Consider the following 17,210-nt stretch of genomic DNA (forward strand, 5'->3'; position numbering starts at 1 on the left):
ACAATACCCACTTAAATGACAGATTGAAAATAAGGAAGGCTTTACGTGCATCCTGCTTGCAATAAGGCACTAAAGTAAACATGTGGCAAAGAAATGAACTTAATATCCTAAATACAAAGTGTTATGTTTGTGTCAAATCCAACACAACGTACCACTCTTCATATTATCAAGCATGGTGGTTGCTGCATCATGTTATGGGTATGCTTGTCATCAGCATAGACTAGAGAGTTTTTTTGGATAAAAAAAATACAGAAGCACAGGCAAAATCCTAAAGGAAAACCTGCTTCAGTCTGCTTTCCAACAGACACTGGGAGACAAATTCACCTTTCTGCAGGACAATAACCTAAAACAAGTTCCTTATCAAGGGAACATTGAATGTTCCTGAATGGCCTGGTTACAGATTTGACTTAAATCGGCTTGAAAATCTATGGCAAGACTTGAAAATGTCTGTCTAGCAATTATCAACAACCAACTTGACAGAGCTTGAAGAATTTTTTTAATAATCATGGTGTGCAAAGCGCTTAAAAACCTAGCCAAAGAGACTCACAGCTGTAATCGCTGCCAACGGTGACTCAAGGGTGTAAATATTTATGTAAATTAGACATTTCTGTATTCGTTATAAATAAATTAGCAGGAATTTCTAAAAACATGTTTTAACTTAGAAATGATGGGGTATTTTGTGAATTCAGGCTGTAAAGCAACACCATTTTGAATAAGTCAAGGGGAATGAATCTTTATTATCAGATTGCCTTTAGCAATCTCTCTCTCTGTTTCCAACCGCAGAGAATTGACCTATCACCTACGTGCTTTTATTTTGAACCCCCCCCATGTCATATGCTTATGTTGTATTGAATATTACTATGCATTATGTCATATTAAAGGTGATTAAATAGGCCAGATATAGACTGAATTCGTTATTTACTCAGTAGTCGTGAAGGCTTTATGAGTTGTCTAAATGTTCAGTGGGTTACTTACAGCCAAATAGCTGAACACAGCTCTGCAAAGAGATTTGATGCCTCTGTATTTGATGAGTGACTGCATGAACATGGTGGCCATTTTTAAACGGCAGGTGCTAACAACGTTGCCATAAAGAGGTTGATGGTATATGTAATTGAAAAGATACAACCAGTCCCTTCCTCTATCACTGCCACATATTAATTGCTCCTTCTCTTCCTCCCATACCAACTAGAGATTGCCCTGACAGCAGACAATAAAATCCAATTTTCTTAAGTCTTGGTGAAAACGCGGGCTAAGTTTCCATAAATTGTCACATGAAAAGGGCAATAAAGTAGGAGATCAAATAGTGGAGGGACCTGTGGAGGGTATTACCTTTGGGCATTGATTTAGAATCCCAGATTCAAGGGACCTTCAGCTACTGTGGTACAGGTGACTGGCCTCAGCCACAGGCAGATATGCAGTCTCGCATCAGAAATATTTTGCAATGCAACAATGCATAGTCACAGGGAGTTTAATTGCACACAGAATTGAATCGTTCGTATTAGCTAGCACTGCAGCCTTTCTAGCCTAAATGGGGCTATACTCTAACACATAATACTGGTGGTGTGTTGGGAGACACTATAACATTAGCAGCTAATGCTTGATGTTGGTTTCCATTATGGGTGTATGAATGTGGGATAAATGGAGACGTCATCGCATAACTGCATGGCTACAAGGCAGATGATATTACACCACCACAAAAGTGTAAGGTGAGACCGCTCCCCCCCCTCTCTCTTTATCAGCTCCTGCTCCAGGGGGAGCTAAATTAGCACGTCAGTGTGGGTAAATGTTGACACACTGCACAGCTCTAGAAACTGTCCTGACGGGTACACCAGGGTTTGAGCCAGCCTGACGCACAAGTCTAGCACAGGGATATCACACATACACACAGAATGTGTCTATACATGCAAGCACACAATGACAACTGGCTGTCATGTATGCATTCATTTACATATCAAAGGATCCCCCCACCTCCATATGCCCAAATGCACACATATAGAGGCAAACATTTTCTACTAGACGGTGCACATGCTGATAGTTTATTGTTTCATCTCAATGTCATTCTTTCTCTCTTCAGCTCTTTCTTTGTCTCCTACCCGTTTCTCTTCTCCCCCTCTCACGATCACATACATACACGGTCACAAATACAAGCATGCACATACAGTACACACATACTTATCCAAATAGTGTGCACACACCCGCAGCTTGACTAGTGCCTGCGGTGTGGGGGACAAGCAACCGGCTGTCACCATGGCAACCAGACGCAGTCACCCTCTTGCAGTGTCAGGCGTACACACACACACACACACACACACACACACACACACACACACACACACACACACACACACACACACACACACACACACACAAACACACACACACACACACACAAACACACACACACACAAACACACACACACACACAAACACACACACAAACACACACACACACACACACACACACACACACACACACACACACATATATGCACCTCAGGTGGCGTCCTCAAGACAGGCGGCAGGATGGGTGTGGGGGCAAGCAATGCCATTCTGCAGCACTCGTCTGCCAGTCAGTCAGCCGATCTCTCCATCCATCCGTCCGTCACTCAAGCCGGTCCTGCCCATGAAATCGTGAGGATTCCCTGTCACTGATTCTCCACTTGGAGATTTCAGAGAATCAAATGTGACAGCAAACAAACATTCAAGGTACTGAGCAAACAACCAGTGGAGATGACGAGATGAAAGTCAATGAGGAGATTAAACTGAATTTAGCCTGTGCCCAACCTCGGACAGCCAGACGTTGCTTATCCCCAGAGCCAGGGGTTGGGTCTTTGCTATCCCTGCTAATGTGTCAGGCAGATACCCCCACAACCCCATTTCTCCAACCCTCTCCCCCCTTCAATTTCCCCCATCCATCTCCCCATCTCCTCGCCCGTCTCATTTATCCTCTGCCAGGGGCTGCATTTGCACATGCGGTTGCCGTGTTTATTGGACAGTTAATTACATTTAATCAGCGGATCCCCGTGTGTGAGGCGTTGCCCCGGGCGGCTGAGGGATGGATGCTGACAGCGGTGGCATGCTCGGGTCATCTGCATTTTCAGATCTGTCTGAAGGGATGGGCCGAGTCAGACCCCCCCAACCCCCCTCCCCTCTTACCACACCGCACCCCTTCCCTTAACTGCCTTCGCCGAGTGTTTGTCACCACAGTGTCACTTTGGGTGGCATGTTATTTCTGCGTTAACTCACGCCGGCCGACAGGCCTCTTTTCTCCATGCTGGTGGTCGGAGAAGCACATTGATTGTACGCTTTGGCTTCCAGGCATCATGGGAGAGAACAGAAGACAGTGAGGAATGTCAAGGATAAAGGAAGGGGAAATGGGGATTCGAGTTAACACATGGAGTACATGTGGAGAGATACATTGTGGATAGATGGATGGATAGATAGATGGATGGGAAAGACAGAGAAACTGACAGACAGAACGTTTTATTTCAGCAAGCAGACAATGCGGTGAAGCCAATAGGCCAGAAAAAAGGAAGAAAATAGCAGATTTAACCATGGGGGTTTAACACAGAGCACAATCACGTCATTGCTTTTTGTAATCACATCATTGAAAAGCCATCTCTCAAGGTGTTTGTACAGGCTCATGCATGTAAGTGGCAACGACACAGTCGACAATGAAGTCCCTGGGTACTCAATGGAAGCTCTGTGCAACGCAGAGGAGACAAAAAAGCATCAGCGTCCCCCACATCTTATTTCAGCAATGCTCATTGTCCAGGAAATAAAGCCAATAGCTCTCACTGGGTATTTTCCATCAGGCCGCTATGCTTTGCGAGCTCGTCACCTTAACACTGAAATCCTTAGTGGTGAAACTGCCAAGTCCGTTTGCGATATTATAACAGCAAACAACCAACACGTTTTTTTCCCCCTCTGGCATCATTGCACGCGTGATAGAGGAGCAGAATATGTACTGCAATTTTTTTTACAGGATTGCAAGAAGGTCCACACCTCCGCTTTTTCCCCCTTCTGCGGATTCCATCTTTAAGGTAATATCCATTTATTCCACTGGATATTTACACAGGCAATTCAGGCTAAGTGACGTGACAACGGGGTTACATCAGTACTCTTTTAACAAAATTGTAAGACTCAACTTTACTGGTTGAATTGGTGTTTTGGACAACACTCTTGGCTCTAGGTGCCAGCATTAACTACCTTAGCATGTGAAAAGTCCTTCCCAATAAAACTCATCAGCTTTTAATAAAAATGATATTGGCTTTACCTATTAGCGTTAAAAGAACCATAAACCCAGTTTACAGCCCGTGTCTTGTAAAAGCTACTGTAGGGTGACCGCAAACAAAGCATTAAACAAAACGCTTGTAGGCTAGAGCTGTGATGGAGATGGAGATTGTGCATGCATCCATTCATTCTCTTGATGTGCATTTTGTATATAGCTACCTCAATTACCTTGTACCCCTGCACATCGACTCGGTACTGGAAACTCCCTGCACACTGTGTGTTTATAGGTAAGCATTTCCCTTTCAGTTTACACCTGCTGTTATCGAAGAAGGTGGAAACAGGCTTTTATTTGATTTGAGTTTTAAAGCCGCAGAAGCAATGGTAGATATCCTGAGGCCTCTCACCTCAAATGTACAGCTCATTGTCGCTTAAGACAGCGGATATATTTCCTATATCGGAGGATGCATATTCCCCTTATTAGAGGAATAGGCATCAATAACAGCTGTCTGTTAACTATGTGATATTTCCCTTTTAATTTCAACTCTTCACAATTATCTCTGTCTTTCCATGCCCCTCTTTCCGCCTTCTCGTCTTTTCCTTTCATCAACTTCCTCTTGTCAATTCCGGTCCTCTTCTCCTTCCCTATTTTGGCTCAGTCATACCCATCCAACAGGCCTAGCGTAGGGGAAATGTTTGACTTGCCCAGTTCACACTCCAGTTTCAATTATAAGCCGTTCTTCTCCTGAACGAGCCCTCTCTTTTTTGAATTCGTTTCTGGGGGGAAAACACTCTGAACGTGAGCATTGTTCCTGATTTATAAAGCATTTAAGGGTGGGGGAAAAAAACAGAAAAGTTGGGTTAAAGAAAACAGGCTTCATCCACAAAGGCGGTGTCAGGGAGAGAGCGGCCCGTGATTAACTTTCATTTCCTATGCCTTATTATTCCTGCCCCAAATGAAATTTCAGTTGCACAGATAAATCTTTCCCCTGCACCCCCACCGCTACCACCGTCCTGTAATAGCTCACGCGCTGTTATCGGCCTGTGTGTGTGTGTGTGTGTGTGTGTGTGTGTGTCAGGAAATAAGGTTGTCAAGCTGCCAGAGGTTTAATATACTGTATATATAGGACGTGGGATGGCTAAACAGTTGATATAAGGAGATCAATAGAATCGCATGAATCAGAGAGAATTTAATCACATTCTCCAGCTGATTTATAGACATAGACATAGATAAGTAGATATTGATGACCAAGAGCAATTTAGCTTCCCCCATAATTCCATTGAAGTGCAGAGAGAGGATGTCCATTGACTCTCAAGCACCAAGACTCAAGCCTAGAGGCCTACACGAAAGCTTGCCCTTGCATTCATAGTGGGAGGCCAAGTAATATTGAGTAGTGTCAATCAATTAGATGGTAATACCTTAATCCATGCCTTTAATTACAAACCTCTTAAGGATCTGACCTTTTTTTTTCAATTCTCGCCTAAAATGACATACCCAAATCTATCTGCCTGTAGCTCAGGACCTGAAGTAAGGATATGCATATTCTTGATACCATTTGAAAGGAAACACTTTGACGTTTGTGGAAATGTGAAATGAATGTAGGAAAAATTAACACATTAGATCTGGTGAAAGATAATACAAAAACATGTTTTTCTTTATTTTTTCAGCTTTGAAATGCAAGAGAAAGGCCAAAATGTATTATTCCAGTTTAGACGCAATTCAGATTTTGGCCTCTAGATGACAGCAGTGTATGTGTGAAGTGGGGCGACAGGTAGCCTAGTGGTTAGATCGTTGGGCCTGTAACCGAAAGGTTGCTAGATTGAATCCCCGAGCTGTCAAGGTAACAATCTGTCATTCTGCCCCTGAAGAAGGCAGTTAACCCACTGTTCCTAGCCCGTCATTGTAAATAAGAATTTGTTCTTAACTGACTTGCCTAGTTAAATAAAGCTTTTCTGTTGAAAATGTTGTATCAAGTCTGCCCAAATGTGCCTAATTAGTTTTTTAATACATTTTCAAGTTCATAACTGTGCACTCTCCTCAAACAAAAGCATGGTATTATTTCACTGTACTAGCTACTGTAAATTGGACAGTGCAGTTTGATTAACAATCATTTAAGCGTTCTGCCCATATCAGATTATCAGGTAAGACCCAAGTGCAGGCTGTGTTGAAGTAACAATGTTTATTGCAACAACAGGGGCAGGCAAACGACAGGTCAAGGCAGGCAGGGGTAAATAATCCAGAGTAGTGGGGCCAAGGTACAGGACGGCAGGCAGGCCCAGGGTCAGGTCCGGCAGAGGTCGGTAATCCATAGTAGGGGCAAAGGCACCAGATGGCAGGCAAGCTCAGTCAGGACAGGCAAGGGTCAAAACCAGGACGAGAAAAAGAGAGTAAAAGCAGTAGCTGAGACAAAACGCTGGTTGACTTGAACAAACAAGACGAACTGGCACAGACAGACAGAAAACACTGGTATAAATACCCAGGGAATAAGGGGGGAAGATGGGCGACACCTGGAAGGGGGTGGAGACAAGCACAAGTGAAACAGATCAGGGAGTGACACAGATATGTCTATGTCCTGGGAAATGTTATTGTTTCTTACAACCTCATGCTAATCACATTAGCGCACATTAGCAGAACCGATCCTGTAGAGCAGCACCGATCCTGTAGAGGTTAAATAGATATCATTTTGAGAAAGTGATGATGTGTTACTTTCCTTTTCCCTTCTCCTGTCTAGGCCTTGTCTACTGTATATATTCCTGTTTTTTAAACATGGCTTTAGATTTGGAATGGAGCCTATTGGGAAGATAAAAACAGACAGTCAAGTCACCTTACCTGTCAATCAAGGGCACTCCTGTGGGCTGGAAGACTAAATTAAAAAGCCCTTGAGTCCACCATTCAATTCTCTTTTATGCGTCTGTCATCATCTCATCAACAGACATGAAACATGGACCCCCAGAGAGACAGCTTGAGGATCACACCGCTGCCGCCAAAGTGTGTGCATTGACCTCGATTACGACGTAAATAAATGACTCTCGCTACGAGGGAGCCACTTCTGTTCTGTTCCCCTCACCCTCCCATCCCTCCATCCGTGGGCCATCCCTCTGTTCCTCATTAGAAAGTGCATTGAGAATGTCACACCAATTTAGACAGTTCTCATCTGACATACGCCATGTTGTTTTTTTAATGGCGCAACTGTATAAGTTTTACTTGCCAACCCATCAGGCTCTTCTCAGGCCCCTTGAAGGGGGAGAAGAGCCAGAATCTCTGACCTGCTGTCGTCCCCAATTGTTAATTAGACCTATTCACCAGCCAGCTGTTTATAATAAAATTTATATGGAGTGGTGAATGGCTCAGATAAAAATAACAGATACATCAGCAGGCGCGTAGGAGCGTTACAACGAGCGTGTGGTGTAAAATACACAAAAACATAAAAAGCTCATTAAGGAAGACAATAAAGAAAGAAGTCGAAAGCCCTGAGGGCTTGCCACCATCTTGAACTGAGCCCTGGAAGGACCTCGCCCGCCTTTCTCCCCCTTCTCACTCTCCCCTCTCTATCTCTCTCACTCCCTCATGTTTGCTTTAGAAAGACTATCAATTTGTACCCTCTCTGTTTTTTCCCCCTCTGTGCTCTTCCAATGGCAGGTCTTCTGCTGCCATGCAGTATCCGGGAGAGGAAAGGGGGGTAGATGGAACAAGCTTGTCTCCGGTAGTGTTCTGGCACACTGCCTTGACCAATGGAACCAGCTGTGGTGAGGAGACAACAGCCTAACAAACAACACACACACACAAACACACAGTCCTGCAATGTAGAAGATGTTTAATACGGCTCAGAGCTATTTAAAATACACGTAATTAAGTCAAATGCAAAGCAGATCATTAGTTGAAAGCGGTTTGCTCCCTGATGAGCCAGTGCTGGCTGTGAAGTCACAGGAACAAAAAGCACCCTGGACCAAGTGGAGACCGGCGAGATGGTCGCCGAACATGGTCTCCGTGTCAAAGGTAAAATGGTCAGACTCCTGCCATGCACTTTCATCTCACTATATCTTTTTTTACATCACCATATTTTACAACTTTGAAGGCCAAACAATTAAATTATAGTGAGTGAATTTGAGCAGCATGTAAGCTGACTTCATAAGCACTCCAACAGAACAGGGGCACAGCACAGCTTCAAAAGTAAATATCAAAGGACTGCCAGGAGTCTAATTGCCATCTTTACCCATGAGGTCTATTCCCATTCGGGTCCACTTTTATTTGAAGCTCAAAGTACTACAAGAGAGATGATGTATTTGGTACTGCAAAGTGGAGTCACTGAAGTTAAATTAGTTATATGTATTTATGCGGAATATGATGCACTTTGGCTCATTGACACAGCGTGCTTGACAATTTAGTCAACTTTGAACATATTCAGCATTTGAATGAATTGACGCCAATGGGAGACACGCTGAAAACCAGGGACTTGTTTATTAGGACACACAATGGAAATGGGTATGCAACTAAAACAAAAATTAATATAGTCCCTCCATTTTTTTGTCTTTTTTTTTTGTTTGGTGCCAAATGAACATAACCCTCGACTGCCAACATAACCATGGTTTCTCAAGGACAGATGCGGCTCAGAAGGGGCGATAGTTCCAGCTCAGTTCCAGCTGAGGTAATGCTCACTGAGGTAAATCAGACCGCCCCTTTAACTGCTTGAAGGCCTCTCCCATGTCAGCCCTTAATTAACTATTGACCGGGCCACTAACAGAAACCAAGCAGCAGGAGATTAAAAACAAAAAAGCCAAACTAAAGGCTAATGGCCCAAGAATCTGATACATCCCTTTAAGGCCCTTTTCACGGCTCTCATCGGGGCTCCGTTTCAAATCCGCCCTTGGATGGGCCGGCCGGAAGCCGCTGCTAGGACTTCGATGCTCTCAATATCTATCGACCTGTTTGATCCGGCCCTGACAACAATGGCCGCCACACACAATCCCTCCCGCGCAAAGCCTGTCAGATACAAGGTGAAAGCCTGTCTGGTTGTCTTGTGCTTTATGTGTGTGTGCTTTGTGTGTGTGTGTGTGATGCTGGCTAGGCTAGGGGAAACAAAGCCACAGTCAGAGGAAGCAATGGCGGTAGCCTCATCAGTAGGCCAGTCGATGCAGGGGCCTGTAGTGTTGGCATCATTAGCACCAGGGCACAGGGAGCCAGCTCAACTCCCATAACACACACTTACTTCTACTGGGACACGGACGCTGCCCACTGACTGACAAGGGCTAGTATTTATAGTGCAACCTCCCACACATACTTAAAAGCAGATACATGAAATGTAGGCAAACTGGAAAGACACAGACATAGACACACACACACAGTGAATGTAAAATAAGGAGAAAGATATCGATACATTTCCAAGCGTAACATTGCAACTGTATACAATGGAACTGATGAGCTGCCTCAATCTTTCTAATCTCTCTCGCTCTCTTTTCTATGCTCCCTCTCTTCACCCCTCTAGCAGCTCTCCCCTCTGTCTGTCTATGTCCTTTCCTTTGTGCGATGGTAATTGCAGTTGTCTGACTGAGCCAAACGCCCACCCTGGGAATGCCAAGTCGCCCGCCGTGTGGTCGACATGTCACGTGACCATCGCGCTCCTCCCTCCTTTATGACCACAATTAGGAGCTAGGTAGGCTGTCAAACTGCAAATTAGCATTTTAACGTTAGCATTTAAATTAAGATTTGAATGTTATCGCCCACTCCCTTCCTCTCATCCACGCACGGTGTGGAGTGACTGCTTAGACAGCATGTCAATCTCGGCCTGGGCAAACTTTGTAATTTACATCTGTTATTCAATAAAAGTGCTTTTATCTCGAAGACAATTGTCAAGTGGCTTAATTCTGACGCTGAGAGAAATTTGGCACATCAATTTACTTTGGTTTTGTATGCACCTCTGTAGACTACGAGGTGGACAAAGGGAGAGGACCAAACATTTTGTAATAGAAAAAGGAAAAGAATAACATTGTCTATCTCTATCGTGGTGTAAAATAGTCATTGTGGCCTCGACATATTGTGGGTTTTATACACAAGAGGAAAAACTGTGAAAGATCGAATCGTTTTCCATCCTGGGGAAAAGACGCCAGAAAAGCCCAAAACTAGACAGAGGGACAGACAGAGAGAGAGGTGGGGGGAGAGAGAGAGGGGGGGAAATAGACCGGGCAGGTCTGGCTGAGCGAGCAAGCTAATTAACAAACAAACAAAAAAACGATACAAATGTAAAATTGTAATTTGTGAACATAGGCACCTAATTAACCCTTTACATGTACAGGAATTGGCCTATATGGATAGGGCTAGATTGAAATGTTTCTTACAGAAGAAATATGAAATGCATATGCAATTTAAAGGGAATTGTTTGGAGATTAAGGGAAAATGATTAGACAACATGATGTCAACATTGCATCTGACACAAGACTGATTCCAAATATAACACGGTTGATTTTATGTGCATTTTGCATTTACTGGACTTATCGCTGCATTTGTTCATAACTAAATCTGAAAATACATTCAGGAACATACATTCAGAAACATGATAAGAATGTTCCTGGCAAAGGACAAGGGTTGACTGAGAGCACTAACTGGCGTCTCCAAGTGGCCAGACACCTCTCCAAAGTGGGCACAGTTCCTAAGTCATTTCAATGCACTTTTTTATGACCAAGCAGAGTCTTCAACGATAAAGGTGCTTTTTGAGCTCTCCTAACTGTGCCATTGAGGAACTAGAGCAAGCACACTTGTAGTTGTTTTGAACACAACCTTGCATCCCCGCAGTCACACAATTACTATTGTTGTTTACGCCATCCAAAACCGGCCCATTATAAATCACATTCTGGGTCAGGTGGGCATCATTTGAAAGCTTGTTCTATTGCCAAAATGACTAGCTAAGTTATAAAATGTTTGAGTCAACTACTCACCACATTTTATGCACTGCAGTGCTAGCTAGCTAGCTGTAGCGTATGCTTTCAGAACTAGATTAATTCTCTGATACTTTGATTGGATGGACCACCGTAGACGTTCATTGCAAAACAGTGTGTTTTAATAAATAATTTGGTGACGTGAGTATACACTATATATACAAAGTATGTGGACTACCCTTCAAATGAGTGGATTTGGTTATTTCAGCCACACTCGTTGCTGACAGGTGTATACAATTGTGCACACAGTCCTGCAATATCCAAAGACAAACATTGGCAGTAGAATAGCCTTACTGAAGAGCTCAGTGAGAATGCCAAGAATGTGCACAGCTGTCATCAAAGTAAACGATGGCTACTTTGAAGAATCTAAAATATATTTCAATTCTTTAAAACACTTTTTCGGTTACTACATGATTCCATTTGCATTATTGCATAGTTTTGATGTCTTCACTATCATTCTAAATTATAGAAAATAAAAATAATAGAAAATAAAAATAAAGATAAAGATAAACCTTTGAATGAGTAGGTGTTCTAAAACTTTTGACCGGTAGTGTATAGTAAATATATGTGTGAAATTTGTTTTGATTTAAAACAGACCATTATCATGCACCTGTCTCAAAATAGGGGCAGCGGGAAAGAAAAACGTAATTTATGCACTTAAATAGTGAATGGTTCATTTTCATGCCATCCAGGTAGGCTATACTACTGTTATAAAGAGAAGCAATATGCTTAATATTAGGAAAGTTTAGAATAAAATATAGTAGGCCTAGCCTATAGAAAGCTGATGTGATTCAAATCAAATCAAATGTTATTTGTCACATGCGCTGAAAACAACAGGTTCACCTTACTGTGAAATGCTTACTTACAAGCCCTAACCAGCAATGTAGTTAAAAATAAAAATAAACTACAAAAAAATAAGAATAAGAAAGAAAAGTAACAAATAATTAAAGAGCAGCAGTAAAATACCATATACATGGGTTACCGGTACAATGTGCGGGGGCACCGGTTAGTCGAGGTAATGGTAATTGAGGCAATATGTACATGTAGGAAGAGTTATTAGTGTGACTATGCATAGATAATAACAGAGCGTAGCAGCAGTGTAAAAGAGGGGGGGGGGCAATGCAAATAGTCTGGGTAGCCATTTGTTTAGATGTTCAGGAGTAGAAGCTGTTTAGAAGCCTCTTGGACCTAGACTTGGCGCTCCGATACCGCTTGCCATGCGGTAGCAGAGAGAACAGTCTATGACTAGGGTGGCTGGAGTCTTTGTGATGTACTGAGCCTTACGCACTAACCTCTGTAGTGCCTTGCAGTCGGAGGCCGAGCAGTTGCAATACCAGACAGTGATGCAACCAATGCTCTCAATGGTGCAGCTGTTGAACCTTTTGAGGATCTGAGGACCAAAGCCAAATCTTTTCAGTCTCTAATGACCAACAGCAGCATCAGAGCTTGGGGAAGCCTAATTACCGTGACTAAACAGTCACGTGGAATGCCGGTGTGGCAGTAATACGGTCACTGTAACAGCCCTAGTCGGGAATGTGTTTCATAAGACACTCGTTCTACAATGCCTTGCTACGAAGGTAGCTTGCAACTTAGTTTTAACGTTGTTACATGTTGCTGTGGAAACTATATAATCTACTGTGAGGTGAATGCCCGCCGTCTCCAGTCAGCTCAGCTGTCCTACCACATAATGTTCTATAACTGGCTGGCCTTGTCTCGTTTCTGCTTTTGTCTGCTGTTAGATCTTTCCCAGGAGACAAATTCCAGAACTAATATCCCCACAAGTGTAGGCTACATGTGGACATTGCACAAACATCACCCAGCTTGAGTTTAGATACAGTACATCAAGGAAAATGTGTTTGTGTTACAAAGACAAAACATTTTCAGCTGTAAATATCAATTGTGCTTTACCTAACAGTTCAAAATCAGTTATGTGTAGACACAACTTCAGCTGTCTAACCAGAACTAGGATGGCATTTCTATGGTCTATTTACCCAAATCTAAAGATCTGGCTGTCTAACACACTGACATTCAGATGTGAGATGAAGGAGGATGGCACTCTTCTCATACTGAGTAGCCTACAGAGTCAAATGAGAAGAATGCAATTGCTGAATTTACGTTGATATTCTAAAGTGTTTTGATAACTTTCAAGTGTAACAATTCCATGTAGAATCAACCATCCTTCACATAATACTGTAGAAAATCAGTGCACTGCAAATATTATACTCGTCTTTCATCTTTTATTGTCATTCAAAGGCTACCTTGCCAAACATGTCAGTCGTACCTTACTATATGGTGTCACATAGCCGCGCCCCCATTGATAGCATCATTTGATTCAATAATAACAAAAGATGATAAAAAAAAGGAATAGGTATGTCTTGTATTATTTTAACGCTTCAAGGTCTTTCCCAATTCAGAAATCAGTATCAAATGAATAGGCGTAAGCAATTATGGTAACTCCAACTGCCTTTAACTAGATATCTTCGCTAGACAGAGAGAGACCCATACAGAAATTATGATTTGGATGAATGTCATATTGAGAGTGTTTCACAGTGTTTCAATTTGTCACTTTGTGCTTATAGGTCAGTACTTGTCTAGCCTGCCAGAGGTTTAAGACGGTTAAGACTGGCGCTGGAGTTGAAGCCCATCAAAATTGTTTCACCATGGCACATGATCAATAAGTGTGTCACAATAAAATGTTGCTTTGATAAGTTGTTTTTTAAATGATTGCTTTATTTGACCACAGCAGAGTTCAATATGATCAAATGTTTGTGTCGGTATCCCTATTTGCTATTGCAAGCAGTCTTACTCTCTGCAGAGATGAGGAACCCTCCATGGCACGATACCATCAGAAATCCACGAGAAAACATATTTTATCTTGTTTTCAGGCTGGGCACCTGGCACCATTTTCCAGTCCCGATTCCAGTCCCCGTCCTGGGTCCATTCTCCCAAGATGTCGAAACACTCACAAGGTCAGAGGTCAGCGTCCACTGCTTCGGTCGGAAGATAGGTGAGTGAAGGTAAGGAGATGGCCCGGTGCAGGAGATGTGGCAAACATTTCCATGTGTCCTGTTTGTCTCATGTCGTCAATGTGCGTGAATATGCCTGTCCATCGTGTCCATCGTGTCCATCGTCCATCATCTGTTTTGTCTGATGTTTTGCCCACCCTTGTTTTCACTGCTTGGCCATTTCCCCACCTCAAGACGGTAGGTATTTTACTACATTGCTACTTGTTGTATATTGTATGTTATTGTAAATAACCTTAATAAGGTTTTAATATTGGTTGTAATATTGTTTTAAATTTGTATATAGATGTTTTCTTGCAGACATTGGCTGCGAAGTTGGTAAGTTATTTGGTAAATATATAGCATATGTATCTGTCTTGTATTCCAAGTAATGTTTACAAGCATCTAAATATTTGTATATTTTTTCATTTATTTGCTGGTAAATATTTGAAACTTGCTCGAATTGGATGTAAATGTATACATTTGCATATTAAATGTATTCATTGCAAGTAAAATGTTCAATTGACTGAAATTGACTGTTCAGTTGCCCATTTCCTTACTGGTCCTTCACCCCTTCTCCTTAGCCATTCATCTTTTGTGTCCAATTCCAAATCACATTTTAGGCCAGGGTTGGTATGGAATTGGACATTGGTTTCTAGTTAGTGTTTGCATATCTGGAGGTTCTAGATTTGTGTATGTCATATGGCAGAAGTCTCCCGGAGTCCATTACACAGCAGGGTTGAGTCATCACCATATTGCTACACCTATCCAAGCCCCATCAGATCAAACACTACAAAGATACAGTAGGGGGTTAAAGGCCTTAATTAAACTGGGTAAAAAAATAAAAAATAAATGAAACCTTCTCTCGGCCTGTACCTTGACGTGGTGGTGGGCTTTCAACTATCCAGGCCATGTTATTTAACCCCTGACGGAGACTTGCTGCTTGTCGAGGACAAGCGACAGGAAGAACTACCCCCAGCACCTGATCAAGCGTCTCTTGATTCTGCCTCTTTCCTCTCTCCTTATCCTTTATCTCTTTTTCTCCTCTCCCTCCAGATGAAATTGTGCATCGAGTGACTTCTGATTGCCCAGCAATCTGCCCACTCATCCCATCCCTTCCTCCATCTGATCACATCATATAAAGCAACTGTTAATGTCATGTTGTCATTATCTGCTAATAAAGTTTGCTAGCCATATCATACTAGGGATATATAGTATGTGAGATACACAGATGAACTAAAAACACTAGCAGGGCAAACACTCGGAACAAACAGAGCAGCAGTGCCTGGACTTTGCAGTCTCCCTATTCAAGTCCCCCTTCCGTGACTGCCTGTTGAGAACAAGTGACGGGCAGAACCTCCCAACCACACAGCACCCATCTCTTTATTCCACACACCAGAATTAAGTATTTCAGTCTGATTGCCATGCGAGTTTACAAAACATAATCTGTGAAAATAAATTCACGACACAACTGTACCAAAAACAATCAGTTTATGTATTAAAATCTGGAATATTGCCAAGTTGGTTTTCACAGCTGTTTCATAAGGTGTTCATTATTGAAAATAAATCCTTTGAAGGTATTTATTTGTTCCACATTATTCATTGTTGTATCCTAGGACCTACAATAGATACATATAAACTCAGCAAAAAAATAAATGTCTTTCAAAGATAATTTGTATAAAACCAAATAAATTCACAGATCTTCATTGTAAAGGGTTTAAACACGGTTTCCCATGCTTGTTCAATGAACCACGAACAATTAATGAACATGCACCTATGGAACGGTCGTTAAGACACTATCAGTTTACAGACAGTAGGCAATTAAGGTCACAGTTATGAAGACTTAGGACACTAAAGAGGCCTTTCTACTGACTGAAAAACGCCAAAAGAAAGATGCCCAGGGTCCCTGCTCATCTGCGTGAACGTGCCTTAGGCATGCGGGGCGGCAGCGTAGCCTAGTGGCTAGAGCGTTGGACTAGTAACCGGAAGGTTGCGAGTTCAAACCCCCGAGCTGACACGGTACAAATCTGTCGTTCTGCCCCTGAACAGGCAGTTAACCCACTGTTCCCAGGCTGTCATTGAAAATAAGAATGTGTTCTTAACTGACTTGCCTGGTTAAATAAAGGTAAAATAAAAAAAAATTTAAAAAAAAAAATGCTGCAAGGAGGCATGAGGACTGCAGATCTGGCCCGGGCAATACATTGCAATGTCCGTACTGTGAGACACCCAGAGACAGCGCTACAGGGAGACAGGACGGACAGCTGATGGTCATCACAGTGGCAGAACATGTGTAACAACACCTACATGCCTGTACTCTGGAGCGGGATCGATTTGGAGGTGGAGGGTCCGTCATGGTCTGGGTGTGTCACACCATCATTGGACTGAGCTTGTTGTCATTGCAGGCAATCTCAACGCTGTGCGTTACAGGGAAGACATCCTCCTCCCTCATGTGGTACCCTTCCTGCAGGCTCATCCTGACATGACCCTAATATATGCCATTTAGCCCTTTTATCCAAAGCGACTTACAGTCATGTGTGCATACATTCTACGTATGGGTGGTCCCGGGAATCGAACCCACTACCCTGGCGTTCATGCTCTACCAACTGAGACAGAAGGACCACCCTGCCATACTGCTCATTATGTGCGTGATTTCATGCAAGACAGGATTGTCAGTGTTCTGCCATGGCCAGTGAAGAGCCCGGATCTCAATCCCATTGAGCACGTCCGGGACCTGTTGGATCAGACGGTGAGGGCTAGGGCCATTCCCCCCAGAAATGTCCGGGATATAGCAGGTGCCTTGGTGGAAGAGTGGGGTAACATCTCACAACAACAACTGGCAAATCTGGTGCAGTCCATGAGGAGGAGATGCACTGCAGTACTTAATGCAGCTGGTGGCCACACCAGATACTGACTGTTACTTTTGATTTCACCCCCCTTTGTTCAGGGACACATTATTCCATTTCTGTTTGTCACACATCTGTGGAACTTGTTTAGTTTATGTCTCAGTTGTTGAGTCTTGTTATGTTCATACAAATATTTGCACATGTT

The 17,210-nt window shown here is 42.9% G+C and overlaps 1 long non-coding RNA gene across 1 annotated transcript; it reads left to right on the forward strand.

Moving 5' to 3' along the window:
* Nucleotides 1-3,836: 3,836 nt before the first annotated feature.
* LOC118368002 (uncharacterized) lies at nt 3,837-15,791 on the forward strand. Its single transcript, XR_004822240.2, has 4 exons — nt 3,837-4,043; nt 7,871-7,977; nt 14,046-14,177; nt 15,219-15,791. It is a non-coding gene; the product is annotated as an uncharacterized LOC118368002 (long non-coding RNA).
* Nucleotides 15,792-17,210: the final 1,419 nt, after the last annotated feature.

Source organism: Oncorhynchus keta, chromosome 35 (genome assembly GCF_023373465.1).
Source record: "Oncorhynchus keta strain PuntledgeMale-10-30-2019 chromosome 35, Oket_V2, whole genome shotgun sequence".
Classification (NCBI taxonomy): Eukaryota; Metazoa; Chordata; class Actinopteri; order Salmoniformes; family Salmonidae; genus Oncorhynchus; species Oncorhynchus keta.